At 39.7% G+C, this 21,432-nt stretch overlaps 1 long non-coding RNA gene across 1 annotated transcript in view; it reads right to left on the bottom strand.

The window, feature by feature from the left end:
• LOC109144037 overlaps positions 1-21,432 on the bottom strand; it is a 58,824-nt gene that overhangs the window by 26,497 nt on the left and 10,895 nt on the right. The window contains exon 3 of the long non-coding RNA XR_002044514.3: positions 12,360-12,412. This is a non-coding gene — a long non-coding RNA (uncharacterized LOC109144037). The remainder of the gene's footprint in view (positions 1-12,359; positions 12,413-21,432) is intronic.

Raw genomic sequence — 21,432 nt, forward strand, 5'->3', positions numbered from 1 at the left:
CCCACATCTCGGCCAGGCCCCCGAGCAGCGGCCACCCCGCACCCTGCTCCAGCGCGCGTCTCGGCTGGACGCAGCTCCACTCCACCGCCACCGCCGCCAGCTGCCGCCTGCGCGCCGCCCCTCTCTGTTGGGTGTTCACGGGGCTCGCTCCACCACGCGCTGTGCGGGGCCGGGCGGGCACCGCCGGGTTGCACCACTCCCACCGCGCCTCGCTCTGCTGCCAACACTGCAGCTCACATCGTTCCGCCCACATGCAGGAACTGCCTCGCTGCTGCTCGCAGAGGGCTCAGTCCACATGGCCTGGGTCGCACGGTCCCTGAGCCAGGCTTCCCTTCGCTCACAGCAGACACTGCTCAACAGTCTCGGTATTTAAATAATACTCACGAAAATATTCTTCCATCGGCATATATTTTGACTCAAAAATTAACTGTGTCCAAACAGTGTTCCAAAAGTCTTTGGTAAGAATGAAATCCCAAGAAACATAGAAAAAGTTCTTAAACAACCATGCCAGGAAGTGTTTCAGTTCCTTTTGAGCTTGAATTAAGCTAAAATTTACGAATCGCTGTTCAAGAATCTTTTCAAGTTTAAGATGAATGTCCACATGCGGCTCGGAGAGCCAAGAGTCTTCCCATGGTTCCTCCATAATTTAGATATGAAGTAGCAAAACAAAAACAAGACGAGGAATCCAGAGTTCACTCACAAATCAGTCCCTGTAAGGATTGGGGATCATTCTGTTTGCAATTCTCCACCATTTGTTACAATGCAGATACTGCAACACACGTATCAGACAACAAGGCCTGTGGGAAAGAAATATTTATGGACCGATTCTTGATAGATGTTTCAGAGATGCTTATTTCTCCAGCCGCATGGCCGGAGCTCTGCCGAGGAACTGCTCAATCACAGGACCCGAGGGTCCTTGCCCGCGCAGGGGAACACAAAACAACCAATGGGGAACGAGGCTGACCAGGGGCAGGGAAACCCCGTGTCTCCCAGGGCCCCAGGGTCCCTCTCCCAGGACCACATGCCAGGGGGAGGGCCCCAACAGGTATGTGCATTTCTCAGCTTGGTTCAAATATCAAAAAAATATGAGACCTGGATCCTTATATTTTACAGATGTATATCTATAAAGCATTAGACACGCACTGTTTACTTATAATTCACAATAAATACAGGAAAGCTTTATGCTGAAAGTAAATTCAAACACAGGGACTTAAGTAATCAAGTGTTTTAAATCGCTCTGATTAATCACTAGAATATTTTAAAGGATCTAGTTTCAGCATGTTTTGCACAGAAAATGTCTTTTAGTCAAACTATCTTCTCTCTTTCTCTCTGGTCTATGTGTAATTAATGAACCTTTAAACATTATGGGATTACAGAGAGCTAAGCTGACATTTTTACTTTCACTTAGCAGCCTGAATAATTGGTACACTCCAAGCATTTTAAATACTAAAGTAATCATTGCTTTGAATTCATCTTGTGATGTCATAGCAGCTGACAATTGACATAATAAATTTCAAGAATATGAAAGCTTGAAAAGAATGTTAGGCACATCTTATGCTTAATACATAACAATTAAATGATCTATAACTAGCAGTATATTCTGATGTTAACTTTAATGAAATGCTTTTTAAATGTATAATGTATTGTTATTGGCTTTCCACTTCTGGGCAAGAAGAGAATTCATTAAATTTTTTAGTGTGTTTTTCTCAAAATCAGAAAGAAATGTATAGAAAAAATTTCATATTTACTTAATATTTTGAATAAAATTGGAAGTTCAGTGATGAAAATTATAAATTTGACTTTAAGGGTTTGAAACTGCCTCAAGTTGCTCTGAAAGTCAGTCATAACCAAATAACAAACAATTGCAGCTTGTGTCAACTGCAATTTTACGTGAAAACTCAGTTGGCAACTATTTCCTAAGAGATTTTGGAATGGAGGACATATAGCCTCCCAACAACCAGCCTGTGGTGCAGATCCTGATCCCACAGTTCAGAAAAATCTGCAAGGTCATGCAGCCTGCCTTGAAGGTGTAGATCAGATCTATCACAAGCTAAACAATTTCTGGAATAATGCTTCACAATTTAGAGTACAATCACTTCTCTCCTAAGGGAGACTTCCTCTGGTTAATGGAATTTGAACAGATTTAATATCTATGCTCAACAGATATTGAATGGAAGGAGAAGTCATCCATGAAAACAGAAGACCAAAAGTGGAATATTTGTCTTTGGTTCTTCCTAAATAACCTGGGAAATGTTGCTGCCAGTTGAAGAGACATCAGCAAAATAGGAATTAAGGACAAAGGTGATGTTTTAGCTAAGAGTTAATTTTTTCTTCTATTAGCTTGTATGGAATTATGTTTTTTGTGTTGAAATTAGTGTTGAACATATTGGGACGATTTTGCTTTAACTAAGCAGCTCTTAGACACAGTCAAGGCCTTCTGTTCCTCACCCCTTCCCACCAGTGAGTAGGACAGGGATGGACAAGAGCTTGGCAGGGGCCAGAGTTGGGATAGCTGTGTACCATGTGACATCATGCTTGGTGTATAAAGCTGAGGGAAGGATGAGAAAGGATGGGATGTTCAGAGGGATAAGTTAGTCTTCCCAAGCCACTGTTACGTGTGATGAAACCCTGCTGTCCTGACGATGGCTGACACCCTCCCGCCCAGGGGAAGAAGTGAATGAATCCCTTGTTTTGCTCTGCGTGTGTTCACAGCTTTTGCTTTCCCTACTAAACTGTATCTCAACCTATGAATTGTCTCAAATTTGCTCTTCTGATTCTCTTTCTCATCTGCTGTGGGGGAATGCATGAGTGGCTTGGTGTTGTCAGCTTGGGTTAAACCCAGAAATCATGCTGCACTTCATAGATACTAAGACACTTACTGAATACCAACACATTGGGATAAGAGGAAAAAAGCCCCATTGTCCTTCTGAAAAAATCTTGATTATTTTAGGAAAAAGAAAGTAGCTTAAAAAAGGAAGAGTAAGAGAGGTTGCTTTTCCCAGCCACAAACCACACAGAGATTGTGTTTGGATGCAGAAATAGTAATTAAGATGTTTCTTTTGGACTGATTCCCATCTGCTGATGCCAGTCAGTGTTCTCTCCTGGTCATGTAGATGGAATGTCAGAAACAGCAACAGGGAGAGGTTTCATTTGGCTTGAAAATTTTTTGAAAGGAAGGCAGAAATGAGGATGGACTGCTTTGACTTAGTAGTCTTTCCCTAAAAGAGGGTCCATAGCTCATAAAGTCTCAGAAGTTTCTCTTTCACCTCCAAATTCAGATACATTCTTGATCTTTCTATTGAGACTTCGTTTCACCTCTCTGGCTTTTGTGGGTTTGTATAGAAGGGTTGAAGTTCTATACGGTTACAAAGAATGTAAAAGTTTAGTGGTAAAATGTTTAGGATTGTAATGTCAAAAACCTTGTCAAGAATGAAACGCAACTAAGAGATCACTGAGAATGTAAAAACAAAAACAGTAGAAGTTGGTCATATCTGATAACTGTTTCAAGATAAACTTCACTGAAAACAGAACATAAACAGTATGAAATTCTCTTTTATAATACAGTAATACAGAAATTCTGTTTATATTACAGTAGCACCAAACATTCACAAGGAAGACTTACACACTCTTGCTTTGAACACACTGTAATCACTGACCACAGAAAGGATTTTCTTGGAATATAGTATGCTCTAACTCAGAGGCAATATCCTTTACTTATTAATTTATAATATATGTAAAGATAAAGCAAAATCAATCGGTTAAGCTTTTGAAGCCATGCCACAGTAAGCAGTGTAATTGTTAATTGTCTTCAGTTTGATAATGGATTACATAGGAAACAGACCTGGGAAATACATATGACCACACAACTGCCAAGCAATGATCATGATACGAGCACGATTAAGCTGCTGTTCCACGTAAATCATTGCAGTGACAAAAACTCCCATGATAGCAGTCTATAAACAAGACAAGTTCTCTACTGCAGAAGGAGAGGTTTTACATTTTCTAAAATGAGTGAACAAAGATTTCCATATGGATAATTACCGCAAGGCTGACTGGAGTTTATGCAAAATAAATCACTCAAAAATGCCTGTCACCTCATCTGATGAAAGGCAATATGAAAATGGAATTAGTCATAAATATAATTCTATCACAGCATCTAAGAACAAAAGTACTGAATTATTTTTAATGTGGAATCTTTTTGTTGACTGTTTTAATTGCTAAGGAACTCAAGAGATCCGCAAGTTGGCTTATGCAGAAGGAATAGTGTGCTATTTCATTAACTACAACAGCAAATTAATGTGTTGTTCCACAAGTTTCACTTGTAGCTAAAATGGCCTATATTAAATTTTTCTATATTACCATCAGTGTATTCTTTCATCCTGTAAGTGGAGAAAAATTAAAGAATTGATTGAAAGGACATATTTATCTCCTGTCATCGTTGATGCTTAAAACTATAGAAATATAAAAATATTGTTGGAAGTCCTTTGTTACTAGAGAGAGAAAAAGGCACAAATTATTATTTTTTCATTATTTTTTCATTATTTTAAAGATATGAAATGGCATTAAAAATATTTTCAAATGCAAAATGTATATTACAATTTAAAAGTTCGAAAGTTGTCATTTTCAAACTATAATGTCAACTCTACCAGGTAGAATTTTCTTTAAAAATTAATGGATAATGAAAATTATTTCCTGCTAATGGTTCAGTTACCTCATTTTTTCTATTTAAAATATTTTGTTTATTTTAATTTCAAGTCCTTTTTTTCCATCTGTCAAGATAGTTTCAAAGTCTTAGAGGGTGTATCTTTATGTCTACCTTAAATAAATGCGAATTCTGAGATACAGAACCCAAAAGTTACCGATACCTATACCTTTCAATTAAAACAGAAACAGAGGAACAAACTTCAAAATGTTGTCCAACATGCAAAAAATTACTTCAGCACTTTATCTGGATATTGGTCTGTTGAAATAACTTAATACTTTAAGAGTGAGTGCTTAGGCACTTCTCACAGATGAATATGGCATCCCTCTCAGTAAAAAGGGGTTTTTTTATGACACAGTCTTAAAATTAGAATAGTCTGATCTGGTGTGTGATTAAATTTATAACATAATGCATTTTGCTGAAGGATAAATTATTGATGACACTATCCTTAGTCATAAATGTAAATCTATTCCAAAAAACATATCACAGCAAAGCTGAAAAAGGGAATGAAAGTTCAGTTTTATTTATTGCCTCTCATATACTTTCGAATTATTTTCCATCAAACAAATTACTGAAGGCCAATACTGCTGCTTCATCTAAAAGAATCCAGACTTTCCAGAAAAGAGTAACATCAGTGAAGACTTGAAACATGACCAAAACCTGGATGCACATTGAGGAATTTTAAGAGGAATATAACGTATTGTTAAATTCCATGGGCTGTTTGACCTTGCTTTCACCAACGGGTATGATGTGTATATGTGTTATGATGCCTTGTCATGCTGTAGTTCCCAAGGTGTTTCAAAACTTACAGAGTATGTTATGTACACTTCAGATACATCTATATAAATAAAGTAGGTATTTTCCTTTAGCAGACATATTAGGATAGGTAAGAGAGACCTGAAAAATACCAATTTAGTTGTGAATTCCCATACAAATTTAGTTTTAATTCAAAATGCAAATAATTTCATTAACTCCTTTCTAGGGAAAAAAAAAAACCAAACAACAACAGTGCAATTTAAAATGCCAAGCTGTGGTATCTCACAGCTGGACTGTACATTCAAAAATGGTAGAAATTTACTTTTAGAGTAGAAATACACGAAGTTTTGTTAGCATGCCCTTTAAAGTATTGTGTCTGTGTCATCCTTCTGATGAAAGAATGAGGGCTGCTTCGCATTTTCCTATCTCCCATTCACACTCATGAAAAATAACTGAAATATAATTATTATACTTAATAATAATTAGATTTTATAAACAAGTTAATTAATTGATTTGTCTTTTGGAGTCAGCATGAGCAGCAATCTTGCCTACTGCCCCATGAGCTGTATATTTTTTTTTTGCTGCCTTTTGTGAAAAATTAATGGCCAAGTAGCAACCTTACTCCAGTATGAGTTATTTGCAGTTTTGCTGCAAAAAACAAGAGCTTGCAACAAAGCAATACAAACACAGCATGAGATTTTATGAGTGCTGAATCTTGATGGAAGAAGATAAACAAGTTGTGAAAAATATCCCAAAGGACTGAATGTTTTTCAGTGGGTTTTTTCCCAAATGTGGAATGAAATCCTAAAGCATTTGTTTCTAAAATCTCTGCTATAAACTCTCCCTTCCCTATAATCTCGTCAGCTCTGGGGCAACAGAATCTCTAAGGTCAGGCTTTCTGTTAACTACAACGCTTATATTTCTCCTCTATTTCTTGGCAGCAGAAAGGAACGGATGATTTATTTTTAGTGAGTTGCTCAACCCAGCACAAGGAACTCGGTAAGTGACTTTTTTTTTTTTAACTGTCAGGATTGCCAGCAATAGCACTGCACACAGTAGTATTAACTGCATCTATAAACCCCAGCACCACTTCTCTTGGCTCAGACACAGTCGTATGTTCTTCAAATTTCTTTCTGATATTTCAGGCTCTTTTTTCTACAACATGATGACTAATATGTGAGATAAACTGGCTTGTATTATGAGACCAGCACAGCATGCATAGGTTAATTAGTTGCATTATCAGTAAAAATGACAAAAAAGTTTTCTGACCTGTAACATGTGTTTGGGTGAGAGGAGAAAGATGCAAGAGAAAGAAGTAATGACATGATACAGCTACTCCATCTTAAAACAGATGTTTCTTTTAATCAAACAAGAATAGTAACAACAAAAGCAAGAAGTTGTTTACAGTTCACTACTCTTTCCTTAAAAAAAAAAGTTTCTTTGGGAAATTAAAACATTTTAAAGGAGTCTCTCCTCTGTTCCCAGACTGAGCAATTTAAATTTTCACTCTACCTTAAGTGGAATTTACTTGATTAAATCTGCTCAGCATTGACTGAAGAATTGATACTACAGTAGTCATATCAGAAGTCTCTTTCCACAAATAAATCTTCAAACAAAAAATAAAAATCTGCAAAATCAAAAATAATATTGAAGCAGAACACAGAATTATGTGCTGTTTGCTTTAAGTGATGCTATAGTAGGGATGCCATTAAAAAGTTTTGTGAGCATACAGATGATTTTTAACACTCAGTTGTCTAAAATAGTAGCCCATAAAAAGGAAATAGAAAGTAAGCTTTGTTGTCTATGGAAATCACTCTTTAAAAGGTTCTTTCAATTACAATATATCGAAGCATGTCTGGAAATGCTGACTGCAGTACTAAGTTCATTTTACAGCCAAGACATGAAAGCTGTAAGTGTAGATCCCAGGCAGATGAGAATGGCAATGCCATTTGTTAAATCATCAGGAAGGCACCTTTGTGCTCTCTTTCTTTCTGTCTTGCATGTTTCAGGAAGTTATACATAAACAGTTAGAAAATTCTTTCATTATCAGTCCTCCAACCTCCTCAAAACAGTCTTTCCATTCCCTGTATGGGACATGATGGAAATCAAGCTCCTGTTCCCCTAGGCTACCCTGGCTGTGGGGCTGCTGGCTAGGGGACATGCCACAGTGCAGGGCCACAGCAACCTCCCTCTGCATGTGGGATGGGTCATAGCCCACAGGAGTCTCTCCATCCAGAAGGGGTAGCTGGGCTTGGATAGAAGTGTAGCTGCTTCAGGTAGATGTGCAACAGCCAGCTCCCCCATCCTCCCTCTGTTCCTCTTCTCTGCCCTTGTGCCATCCTAGGTTTTCTACTTGACCTAAAAGTTGCTTGCAATGGGTTCTTCTCTTCAGGGTCCTGACGGTTAGACCTCGGCAGCTCTCTTTTGCACTCTAGTAATAATGAGTGCACAAGCAGAGATGTCCTCTTGGCTTTGCTATTGTGACAAGACATCTCTGAAAGCAGCACCCAGTGCCCAGTGGGAGCCCACTGACTCCTCCAGTGCTGGGGGTCCCACTTGTCACACTGGCAGAGACATGGCTGTGGCACCAAGGCAGGTAGAGGCTGTGCATGGAGTGAGGCACTGTGAAAGGTAGGGAAGGTGATGTTTCACTGGGAGCAGAGTTTCCAGCGAGTAGATCTTGGAGCTGCTTGTTATTGGCAGAGATTTGCTGAGTCCATGTGGGATTCCCGACATTTCCTCATTTCCTCCCAACAAGTCTGAGGTTCAAGTAAATAAATAAACTATAAATGACAAGGAGAAAGGCCAGGAGAGGGTTCCGGCTGTCATCATGCAAATCCAGAATGCTTTTGACTCCAGCTATATTCCATTTATATTAACAAATTAAAACACAAAGTCACATTTGTGCAAAAAAATACTAAAGAGCTGCTCTGTCAGAAAATTATTCACAAAAACATCATTGTTTATATTATATTCTTTCTTTACATATTTATTGCATAAGCTCAGCAAAGTGATTCCTGTGTAAGGTAAAAAGAGAATTTTTCAATTATTTTTATGGTACCAATAAAAGGTAAAAAGGAAGGTACATACCTGTCATCCGATAAAACTCCATCACCTCCCAGTCTCATTGAACAGCAAGGCAATCTATTCACACATTAATTATTTATATTGAAAGACTCCATCATGTACAAACAAATGCTTTGTACTAAAGTAGGATGAAAAATGTTATTTATATTTTGGCCTCACAATAACTTGCCTGTCTCCACTATTACTGACACAAGGAGTGCAAACAAACTTCAGCTGGTAGATATAAATGCTGGACAAGGTCTGATTCTGACACAGCAGGCTAATCAGCTTCAACCTTCTGTTCAGCAAAATAGCTTTCTGGTTAACTGGAGAGTAAAAGTCAGTAATACACATGCCGCAAATTTAGGTTATTCATTTTGATATTCAGTTCAGTTCAATATCCCCATATAGTCATGTTGTTTAAATGTGTGAGATGCTCCTACATCAAAGAATTTTAAAATCAGACTTTTTGCATCCATTTCACCTTCTGTGAAGTACTCCATTATCTGGGTATTCCTGTTGAAAACATAAGCCATGAAACACCAAATTCCTATTTAAATTGCTGTTGTCAGACTTCAGAGTCAATACCCACAAAGAAAAAGTGGAGACTTAATTAATCCAGTTCACATCTCAGAACTTCTGCTTTCAGCTTTGAGGTCTCAGATGCAGGTTTTTCGTGACCGAACCATTCCTGTGGGCTCCCATGTGGACAAGAGTTCACCCTCTGTTTTTGTTTCAGGCATGGTGATAAGCAACAGACAGTTTAGGTAACCTGCCATTTGCAGTCTTGATCTAAGTGGAGCCCGATTCTTCCTCTGGAGCTTTAATGCTTATTTACATTAAGGTACTTTTCATGAAAAAGAATATCTTGCTTAGGGCAAATATGTTTAATGTTTACTGCATTTATTACATAGTAACTATTCTCCTTAAAAAAATATTTACCTCAATCTGAAAGCCTTCCTCATTTTAAAATAACACTAAGCTAGTTTACATAGGGACTTTACAATCACATTATTTTTCAATAACTTATTTTCATTGATCGGTCTAACAGTTTGACATGTTATTTATGGGCTACTGTGATGAATCACATCCGTTTCCAAGGTAAAGTAAGCAAATTCTCTGTTTATAGGATTAAAGTTGAAGGTCAGACTTTGATTATATTTTCTGTTCTACTACAGCAATATAAAGCAAGGCCTTTAGACTTCAGAATTGGCAACCAGTCATATGAGATGCTTTTATACTTAAAAATTGACCACAAATTTTGATTAAATCATAATTAACATCTAAGACGCAGGAAACCTAGCAGATAACTGCAATAGACTCTGAGATGAACTTATTTTGTGTTTTGAATACACATTTTAATTTTTTCTTACCTTGCAAAGAGGTTTTATTTATTTTTAATCTTTTTTAAGAAAAGAGTTTATATCTACTGGAATGTGAGAGTTGGGAAAAGACTAACCTTCAATGCTTATGGTGTCTTGTGGTATTTATCTAACTCACTGGCCCACTGCTGTTGAACTTCTACCAGAGTATATTTATCAGTTAGCCATTGGCAGGTGAAAGTGAAATTTGCCTTGTCCAGAAATGTAATGTATAAACAACATTTAACCCCCCTTTTTAGCAACACATTATTAAAATCTGAGCTGGGGTCTCAGAGCTGCTGAAGCTCTGGCAACCTTAAATTGTAAAGGATGTTTTTGTGCAATGCAATAATTCATTGCCCACATACCCTCCACTCCAGTCAAAAACAATGCCCAGCATGCTCATACAGCCAAAGGGAGAGGGCACAGACGATGGAAATATTTGCATTAAAAGATAAATATGTGCTGATGAGAATCACATCCAAAACCTCCCTAATAAATTATTTAACAAAGGAAGCATGAAAGGGAAGATTGTGAAGTACATGCTTTCAGTGAGCTGCGGAAAGGTTGCTTAGGAAGCTTCTTGTGATACAGCACGAGTATTGCTGCATTTAGATTAGAGATACTGACCTTGCTTCATCACCCAGCTTTATAAACCTGTCTCTACACTGCATGATTTTTTTGTCTTGGAAGGATTTATGTCAAATCATTTGTTACTGCATACGTTGTTGTGCCAAGACTTTGCAATTCCTGGCTTGTGACTGCAGCTATCAATTTAGGTCAGTCTTAGGGAATATTATCGGTGCATCCAGTGGAAACAGGATTCTCCCTTCAAACTAGAACTCTTCTTTAGAGAGGTCTGAATCATGGCAGGCTTTTCTATGGGCAGACTCTGTCCTCTATGAGCAAGGTGAAGAAGAACCCACTCACACAGGAACATCCCCATCCACAGGACTTTCTGGCGCTAGGTCTGTCCAGGCACCAGAACTAAAAGTGAACTTGTAGACCTTAGGAAGAATAAGTTAGTGCAGAAAGACAGAAACATAATCCATGCTGTGGCACCATGAGGAAGGAGGCAGCACCAGAAATGAGGCTGTGTGAAAAGTGCTGTCTGTTACTATTATTGCCATAAATCTAGAGATCTCTCTAGTCCTCCTTCTGGAACCCATGTTGGCCCTTTTTAGCTCTCCTGGCACATTCCAACGGATGAAAAGGATTGAATTGACAAAGTAGACTGAGCTACCTCCTGGGTGTTGTAGCTTCAACTGTATTGAGGTATGGATGAGGATGAGCTGAAAACATACTAGAAAAGCCTGTCAGAGGTGACCGCCTTCAGGAGGTCAAGACTGGATGCAGAGCTCTCACAGAGTCCCAGAGAACTGATTAGTGACACAGTTATTCACAGTTTTGGAGACCCAAAGTGTGTCTATCTCATCAGACCTGGGCCTGAGCAAAAGGAGATGCATAAACACTCCAGTCCAGGAAAAACCTCAGGAAGCACAAACTCTGGAACCGTTTATTTCAGAGACACAATTTGTGCTATAGCCCATGCCTACAAATTGCTACATACCCCCATGCTAATGAGCTAGCTGAAATGGGAAATTAATCAAAAAGACAGAATGAAGGTTGTACCTGTTTCCTTCCCTGCTTATTTGGAGGCTTAGGAAGGGGCAAATTTACACCCCATAGTGAAGCCAAAAGTGAGGGTTTTGACAAAGGAGCAACTGCACCCTTCACAGCTCCTAAAAACCACCATGTAAATGCCTACCATCAGCTATGCACTAGTTTAGCAAGGCTTGACTCAGAGTTTATGCAGCTTGAACAAGAGGCAGAGTGGAGCCCCTGCGCCATTTTGTTCTCAGGGAGAGATATGGATGTCACACACAGCCTTGTCCTTACTGAAGAAAATTTTGCATTCTCTTCAGCAGTTCAGTCTTTATCTCCGAGTTTCTGCACCCACACCAATTAAATGATTCCATCTTTAGCACTAAAGAATTTGTCTTGTAAAATAGGTCTTCAGCTTTGAAGTCTAGTGCAATTAAAATCAAATACTGCTAATTAGGAATGAAGTGCATCAGTTAGTACTCAAATGAATTCTGTTAATGATTTAGGACTACTTTCATGAGCAAGAATTTTCAGGACTGGACTCCATATTCATTAAGGGAGAGCCTGTTTTTATGCCTAACTTGCAAACAGCAGATGGAACACAACAGGATCCTTACACAGCATAGAAGTGAGTACATAGATAAGGACTTATAGGATCAGAATCTTCCCAAACACATTGCTTGTACTTCACTGATTTCTACTAACAAGTATTAAGCTGTGTAGTTTTCTTGTGTGCTGTGACTTTTGACAACAATAAAATGTTCCCTTTTTCCATATGACGCAGCCAGGTCCAGATGTGCTATTTTGGTTTGAGATGGTTAAACTTTTTTTTGTTACTATGGAGATTATCTACTGAATGGTTTACTTACCGCCTCAAAGCTGTCATCACGTACTGTTTAATTTATAGAGCTGGTCCAAATCTCTGTGGAAAAAAAAGTCACCAATATTTCTCACAACTTTCTTTGATTTATTTTTCAGTGTCAACCAAGACATAACATTTATTATGATTCACCTCAGCATGATGACATTTCATTATTCTTACTGAAGAAGATGTTCCTGAAAAAAAGAGATCAAAATCTCTTTAGCCTCCTGGATATCACATAATAAATGAGGGGGTCTGTTTTTCCTCAGTGCCTCAATAAGAAGTGTTTATGTTTCAGGACCAAGCCCCCACAGAATATTTACAAAATTTGTTGCGAGGTGTTGAGACATAAACCTGAAGTTCAAAACTTACATCAAATACAAATGAAGACCTATAAAATATAGTGTAAAAAAAAAAGTCAGAAGAAAAAATTATAAATGTTTTTAAGAATTACTGAAATCCTTAAGTGTCTTCCCCATAAATAACACATAAAATTCATTTTATCAAATGGACTTTGGTGTTAACCTCCTAAATATTATAAATTAATTAAATTGCAGTGCGCTAAAATAAAAGAGCTAAACATTCTAGAGTTGCTATAGATAGCCAACCAAAGCCCATTACACTCTTCCTTGAGCAAGCAAGAGAGAGAGAGACTTAAAATAACATCTGCTTTACATAAGAAATTGTTATCAGAAGCTAAAACCCTAAACTGAAAGTTACTTTGAATTTCATTATGGTAAATGAATATGAATTTATTTTATTATGGGGAAAAATGTCTTCCAGAAATCTCATGGAAAACAACCCAGAGTAGGAGATGTTTAAAATAAGAATAGCCAGATGATATTGACTATAGGTCCTTAGAAAACAGCATCACCTTCATGATTTCATAACACTTGTTTTACCTCATTCCATGATCTATAAGGCATAGTAGCATTTTATTGCTTCAGAAAGATTAAGAAAAGTATCCTGATATACTTATATATAACTGATACTTGTCAAAGCATGCATGTTTACTTTTCTGTGTATTTTTGTATATTAGCATTAAGAAATTGATATTTAAATTTGTACTGAAACCGAATAAATTCCATCTTATATTAAGCACTGTATGCAGAAGGAAGCAGAGTCTTGGAGGCATTTCTATTCTGGGTCTCAGATCTCTTCTCAAGTCATACAAAGGCAGATGTCACAGGGGTCATATAAAGGTCTCTACTCTGATACGAGCTTTAAGGACAGCCTCTGTGGGAACACACATGTTGAAAGGTTGTGTGCTTTAAAAACGTGAAACCTAGCTTGAATGCTAGGACACAAGCCGTTATACAATATCGAGTTCTTATAAAATAGTTTGTGGTGGCTGAGGAAATGTATTCTACAAAACAAACATTTCATTGCTGGAATCAAGTTCATGCATCAGTGTGAGGTGTCAGTGTATCACACAGCTCAGAAGCATAAAGCTGTTTGGTTTCCTCACCTGTATGTTTTCTTAGTCAACCCTGCATCGGAAAACGTCCTTCTCTTACTTCTACCCAGAGTCATACTCCTCTCTCACTTTTCCACTCACACGTGGAATGTCAAATGACTACTTATTCCCTTGGATTTTGGACTAGGGCCAGGGATCTTGCTAGTTATGTCTTCACAGTGCTAGCTGAACTACTGTCATAAATTTAGGGTATTTTTTCACTAGGTGATTTTTAGCCATGCTATTCCCTGTTCCAGCTGCCACTGCATTACACAAACACGGAGGTCAGCGCAGAGCAGAGGAGAGGTGCAATGGTGGGAATAAAAGGCTCGAAGAGGGGCAAGAACTTTTTATACCAGCAGCAGCTTCAGTTTGCATCCTATTACAGGCTCACTCAATCTTCCTCAAACAGTCCTTTGCTCAGGTCTATATATCTCCAGCTGTGGCTTCTATTGTCTCCAGCTATTTTGTAACTTGACACTTAATTTGCCTTTCATTTCACCAGAAGGGAAGAGTTTTAACACATCTGTTGGTCTTACCATGTTCTGCAGTTTGCCCACAGTTCAAAGGGTCATGTGGTGTCTGTCTTAATCACTGCTAGGTCAGTAATGAGAAAGCTCTACAGTGAATAGAGAAGTTGTTTCTAATTAAAGAAATAAGTATTTCATTGTCTCAGCCAGTCTGAAGGTTATCAGGAGATGACAGTGAACGTGTCCCGCTTCTGCTTTGTAAGTCAAGGTTGGAGTCACAAAATGGGACCTGTCCATGCTCCATACCAGGGCTGCACAGGTAGGAATGGGGAAACCCTGGAAGCATGGGGTATCTGGGGTAGTGTACTACTTTGAAACAAACCAGTGGGAGGCACAAAGTCAGAATAGCAATTTAATAGGGAAATTAAAGAAAACGAAAAAAACAAGAAAAGAAAACACTGGTTCAAACTGACATAGTCAGGATACAACCTGACACCCTGTTAGTCAGGGTGGCGGTAGCAGTCCAGTAAAATGGGGGCTGCAGTCCTCCTGAAGTGATGGATGTGGTTCTGTTGAAGCAGTGATCCCATAGAAAGGGCCTGCTCTTTCTCAGAAGGTCCAGTGGTGGCTCCTGTCCTCTGGAAATCCAGTGGAAAGGGTGTGTGTGCTACGGAATCTCAGATTATATCCAGGATGGAATGCTTGGTTCCTCCCTCTGGGTGGAGCATCTCACAATGGAATGATGAGTCATGAGGCCAGGCGTTGATAGGCTCATTAACAGAAGGTAGTCAGGAGGGAGAAGGCAAGGAAACACTGCCCCTCCTGGTTTCAACAGCTCATGAGGATGGTAATAGAATACACTGCAACCCAGGACAGGTAGATAGTAGGTGATAGGTCAGGCTTGTAGCACAAATTAGTTAGGAGGGTTAAGACGGTTTTTTTCTTCCAGGAAGAGAAAAAAGCCAAAGAGCATCTGAAGGCTATAATTAGAGCTTGGAAGTAAAAAACTGAAACTGGTCAAGGAGTTAAAACCATGGAGCACTGATGGCAAAAGGAGCAAGTGATGACTGTGTGAAGGCAGGTGGTAGAAGCACTGGGGTGTGAGTGACACTGGAACCCCTCCTCACAACCAGGGGTGTCTCTGCCAAGCAGCCAAGCTCTGCAGTACTGGAACCAAGGGGCTCCCCCCGCACGGTGCCACTACTGCTGCCACAGGGCTGACTCCCTTTCTGAGCTCTCTAGCTCTCAGCACACATATCTCTGCACCTGACTCCCTTGTGCAGTACAGATTGGCCTTAAGACTCTTTTACGTCACTCTGGGAATGAAATACAAATAAATCCAGATTAAGGTTTTTTTCTACAGACAGTGTGGGATAAAGCTTTACTTTCCCCAATATGCACACACTCACACACCACATATGTACATGCCAGTTTGAGTTACCCTGTTTTTACAGATTCAAGGCCAGCCTTAGACAAGTTACCCTGTTGTAAGTATATATGCCTCATCATTCTCTATCTGATCAACAATGCATGCAACTTGTCCTGTCAATTATGACATAGTTGAATTTGGCCCACAAAAATTATTAGCATCAGTAGTATTTTTTAATTCCACATTTGTCCAAAGATCTTTGGCAACAGCATAAATCGTTGCCAAAGCTTAATGCTAATCTCCTGAATTTTGAAAGCACAACAGGCAAAGTCAACCCCTGAATACATCTGAGACACAGGCATTCAAGACACAAACATTTGCAGGAAATAACAAAGCCCTGCTATTTCTTTAGTAAAATAATAGCACTAGTGCTGAACAGAGAACAATTTTAGAGAACAAAAAGGTAGTGAGATTAAAAATACACCTGATTAAATGGGACTTTTTGTTTTGCCAAATGCCTGGGGTTTTGCTAGAAACAGATAGTTCCCATCAATTGTGTGGGTCAGAATTTGTGGGAATGAAACCAAATGAAAATATAGGACATGATTTTTTGCAATGGGTGGCCAAGCAGTTAGTTATATGCAGTGCTGCCGCAATCGAGATTTGGTTTCTATTTGCTGATGAGTGAATTCCAAACCAGGGGAGGCATGGGAAGCTTGCAATGATCTCCCTTGGGTGCCCCTCATTCTCCTGCCAAAACTCAGGAATACCTTAAGCACAATTTGTTTTTAAAAACAAGTTCTTCCTTTTAGCACAGCTCATGATGTTCCAAATGAATGGCTGAGTCCTACTGCTAAGTATGATGTCACATCCCCTAGTCCACCTTTCCCCATTTAGACACACAGTGAAATTAAAATTGCATTTAGGCCAGTGCACAAAAACCCAGACTTATTTCCAGAATTACACTGCAAAAATTAAGAGTTTAATTGCTTGGCAAAGCAAGCTTCTCACTCTGTATTTATTTGTCATTTTAGTTGATGAAGATACAAACTCCTGCAAGCTTTCAAAACAGTATTTCCAAACAGTAAAGCCAGGATCCAGGAAACAGAACGGAAAGGGACAGAACTATCCCTGGTGACAGGTAATAGTAAGGAGATAAAAGGAGTTCAGACAAGACAGGAAAGATCATATTTTCAGCTAATATGACTATCACAAAGCATTGATACACCTTTTAATAAAAATCTTGGCATTTATAGTGTTTCACATGGCCTGCCTAATAAAACATGGAGAAACATGCCTAGCATCCGAGACAACTCCTCTAGGCTCAGAGCTGTTCTCCACTTGCACCATGCAAGCATCTGTGAGACATGCCCACCCACTCCCTGATGTTAACAGGAGTACAAACCCCAATTCAGCCCTCTTCTCACCTCTGTGTGTGGCATAAGATGCACTAATTCCTAAACACCACTGATCCCAGGCTCAAGCATTGTGGCAGCAGCTGAACAGCCCAAATCATAAATTATCCCTTTGCAATGGCTGATGAAATTGGGCTTGATTATCACATCACTTACACAGAAGGCTTGCACCAGTAGAACTGCATGGATTTTTACTGAGGTATATTTGATTCACTCCAGTGTAAACAAGAAGCAGCTTTACTCAATTACTTTCCAAGTTAGGGGGTTCTCTGGAAGAGCAATATGAGTAAGGGTGCATCAGCTGCCTGAGTGCCTTGCCCACAGCAATGCCAAACACTACCACTGTCATCTGCTTTGTATTCTTCCAAGTCTCCAAATCATATTTTAAAAAGGACACAGAAAAGTACCATTAAGAATCCATCCTCATCAGCTGGTCAGTCCCATTCTAACACACTCCTGTCATGATTACCAACACATTACACATGTGGGGTATAAAGACAGCACTGTTGATGTTTACCTGGTTGGTTTATAGGCAATCAAATGTAGATGTTGAAAATACCCCTCCATCTTGGTCCTTCACTCTTCCCTCTCAGCACTAGTAGCGTTACTAACATGATATGTTGGCACAATCAGCTGCTTAAGCAATATTTGCTGAGAAGCAGTTCAAAGGACGTACATGGTGTGCCTGTGTGTGCATGAAAGATGATCCTGAAGAGGTAAGAACATGGACCACCTCACTTCTTCTTGAATGTGTACTCTTCCTTCTGTGTGTTGAGACTTTCTTACGTCTCCCAGTCCCTTTGTTCCTTGGTATAGTTGGCCACAGTAACATGGGAAATACATAAATATTTAAGGGACAAGAGGGAATGGTGTGACAAAGAATTGCCTCTTCCAAAGAACTACTCAAAAATATTGCTTGGTAAAAGAAAAATATGTCAAGTTTCCCTTCCTTCTTTCTAATCCATATTTTTCATCATACCCTTTTTTCTTCTAAGACATACTTTTTCTCTGTCTTTTCTCTTAAATTTCTCTACATTTTTTCCTAAGCTTTACCTCAGACATTTTATCTAAACTGTGAAGTTTTAGCTAATACAACTGGACTTAAAGTTCAGGTACGGTGGTGTTCTTAGTATGAGAATCACAAGTAAACAAACCAAAACAGGAGTTAGGCTTTCCAGCTTACAAAAGAAAAACCAAGCAGGGACTAGCATTCTGGTTCCAGGTTTGAATAGTGTATGGCCTACCAGGGTTTGGTCTCTGACATAATCAGCAGGAACAGCTGTAATAATATCCAAAAGACAATCTGCCAATTAATTATTCTCTAAAAGCCACTCCTCTTGTCCATGACTACCCTGGAATTTGTGTACTGTATGGTGCTGGTCTTCAGCTAATAGAGCAAAAAGACCTCTTCTTTCATGATGAGAATATTCATCTAAGTAGAGGAACCTCTAGCCTGGCTTGGTCCCATCTGCAGACAATTGCATCTAGATATTCTCTGCATTGGTAACTTAAAATTACCCTTATAGAGTAGTGGTTTCTGCTCTTGATATTTTGATATTCAATATCATATTCATTTTCTCACCCCCAGAGTTCCCAGTACAAGGCATGTGCCATTCTGAAGTGTCAGAGATGTAAGGAGGAATTTGAGCACTTCACTGATGACATAAAAGGGCTTTAAAATAGGTATTATTCCACATCAGAGTGGGTGCATTTAGGAAACCACTGCATGCTCATATGGAATGTCTTAGATATATTTTCAAAGACTGCAGTATATAAATAAAACCTACTAAAAATAATGGAAAGTACTAGAAAAAAAGAAATGCATGCTGCCCACTGCAGGGTAAAATCCAGCATTGTATTAAATAGTAGATATATATGTTTTCACCATTCTCCTTCTATAAACTGAATCTTTTACATAATTATTTAATTTCAATCTTTTACTTTAAGTATGCATTAAAATTTAGAAATATATATGGTTAAAAAACTCCAATGAAAAATTAAGAAACAGTAAAATGGAGGAAATCTATTTAGGGCACCACATATTAATCTATAAACATAATTCATATGAAGTCTGGGGATCCAGAAAACAGGATCCAAGATATTGATCATCATCCTCACTACAGAAGCACAAATTTGTGCCAAAATTCTCTAGTGTTTTGAGCTGCACGTGCACATACGATCCCCAAACTATCGCTGTCTCCTACTGGCCACCCTCTGAATATATCTAGCATCCACCTAGTGTAAAACCCTCTGTTTCAGAACAAAGAATGACCTGGATGATGCAAGCTATTTGGTTTTTTAAGAACATCAGAGAGTTAGTAAGAAAACAGAAACTCAAGAGTGTATCACTTGAAAGAAACACAACTATTCAATAAACAGAAATACGAGAACAAAAGGAATATAGGGCCTGAGGGCAGGATGGAATTTGTTCTTCTAAGACTATTTGGATTCCCAGGTTAAGTTTATGAACTTTGGTTCTGAAAATAGTTGCTGAACATTGTGGAAAATAAGGATTATTAGGAACTGGGGAATATTTCTCATAAACTGCTTGTTTTCTTGTTTAAATGGAAAAGGTTCAGAGATGAATGGGTGGCAAGCCATGACTTTATACGGTCCTAATTACATACCTTCTTCAATTGTGATATCTCCTAATTCTAACATCGGCTCTTTGCCTTAACTATATCTAATTAAGAAGCTGGTGCAGACTAGATTGTTACCATTAAAAATTGGGATTTTTTAATTTAAAACAGCTTTGGTGCCTGATACGTAGATATGAAAGATTAGTAAAATTTGCTCACCTGGACAAGAAAGGTTTATAACAAGAAAGGTTTTAATGTCCATTCAAGAATCTCCCAACCAATCAAACAAAAAAACCCTCACCAGTGTAGTTTCTCAGAGGTGGCTATTATACTGATGTGCTACAAATCATGGAACTGCTGCACATACTCTGGTGTGTGCACTGTGTGTGAATGAGCAACAGAGAGACTTTTTGGCCTTTGCCATGCTATTCCCACAATTTTACAAGGGGGAAACTCAGGAGCTGTTAGATGTTATCTCACTGCAAGATGACTGTCGCATAGAAATGTGAACGTTACAAATTCACTGCTGTGAATTTTAAGCAGGGCATCAATTTTCTGTAATTAATGAGCTGGATGCTAGTCAGCCTTTGAATCATGCTTCGGGTAGCTCCTACCGGGTGGTAAAACAGCTTGTGAAGAGTCAGGCACAAGGCTGAATCTGATAGTACTCGAGAGCCCCACGGTAGCCCCTGGCAGCGTCCCTGGCAGAGCTGCCGGCAGTGACACTCCTCTGCGGCCGGCCGAACTCCAGCTGCAGTGTTGTTTTCAGCTGGGCTGAGGCATGTTGTAATGCCTGGAGGTACAAACTGCAGGCATTTTCCCTGCACTGGAGAACTAGAGAGATGCGCTTTAAGGCTATAGTCACAGTTAAGCAAGGATTGTAAAGCATGCGGTGCGTGTGGGCAGGAGACATTTGCTTAGGTGGAAGGAGTTCATAACTGTATGTTTCTGCGTAACTTGCCTGCCATTAATCAAGGAGAGCTTTGAAATTAGTCGACTCGATAAGAAAACTAGAAGGAAAATACCTCTTAACCCATCCAAAAGCAGAGGGCATCCTGGCCCGGCGGCGCTGGTAACCGCCCGCTCGGCCGGCGAGGGGAACCCGGCGCTGTATAACCCTGCCCGGTGCAGCCGGCCGCCCTTCTACCTTCATTGATGCGTTTTGCTTCGGGCACAGAGGCGTGGGTGTGATGTTTAAAATTATGCAGACTGGAATTTTTTCTATATATACTAGTTTAAATTACTACCTACAATGGGTAGGAGGGAACAATAGGACTTTGCGGTGCGAGGTGATATGCGGTGGAATAGGATTAAGGAGGACAATAATTATATGGAAGAATCTTGTTTCCTAACCTCCTACGTGATGAGGTGTAAAGCGTAACTGTAAATTACAATTAGCCGGAGAATAAAGGTTTCCTCGCGAGCGGGGTGGAATTTCATCGCGGTGTATCGATGAATTTTAAACCCGAGAGGCTTGATCGGCACCGCCGAGCTGCGGCTCTGCCCCACAGGAGTCATTCTGCGAAGGGACAGAACCGGTGCCGGGGGCAGCGCTAAGAGGGAGAGCAGCGCCGGGGACTGGGGCTGTGCGGGGCTCGCAGCGGCGCGGAGGGGCGCGGATGGGCGCGCAGGGGCGCGCAGAGGGGCGCGGATGGGCGCGCAGGGGGGCCGCTCCCGTGGCGGCGGCGGCCCGGGCTCGGCCTCCGCCGCTGGCAGGAGAGGGGCAGCGGCTAATCGGATTGGGTAGGCTCCCGTAATCCCAGACCGATCGGCGCTGGTGTCTCTCTCTCT

The sequence above is a fragment of the Corvus cornix genome, chromosome Z (genome assembly GCF_000738735.6).
Source record: "Corvus cornix cornix isolate S_Up_H32 chromosome Z, ASM73873v5, whole genome shotgun sequence".
Lineage (NCBI taxonomy): Eukaryota > Metazoa > Chordata > Aves > Passeriformes > Corvidae > Corvus > Corvus cornix.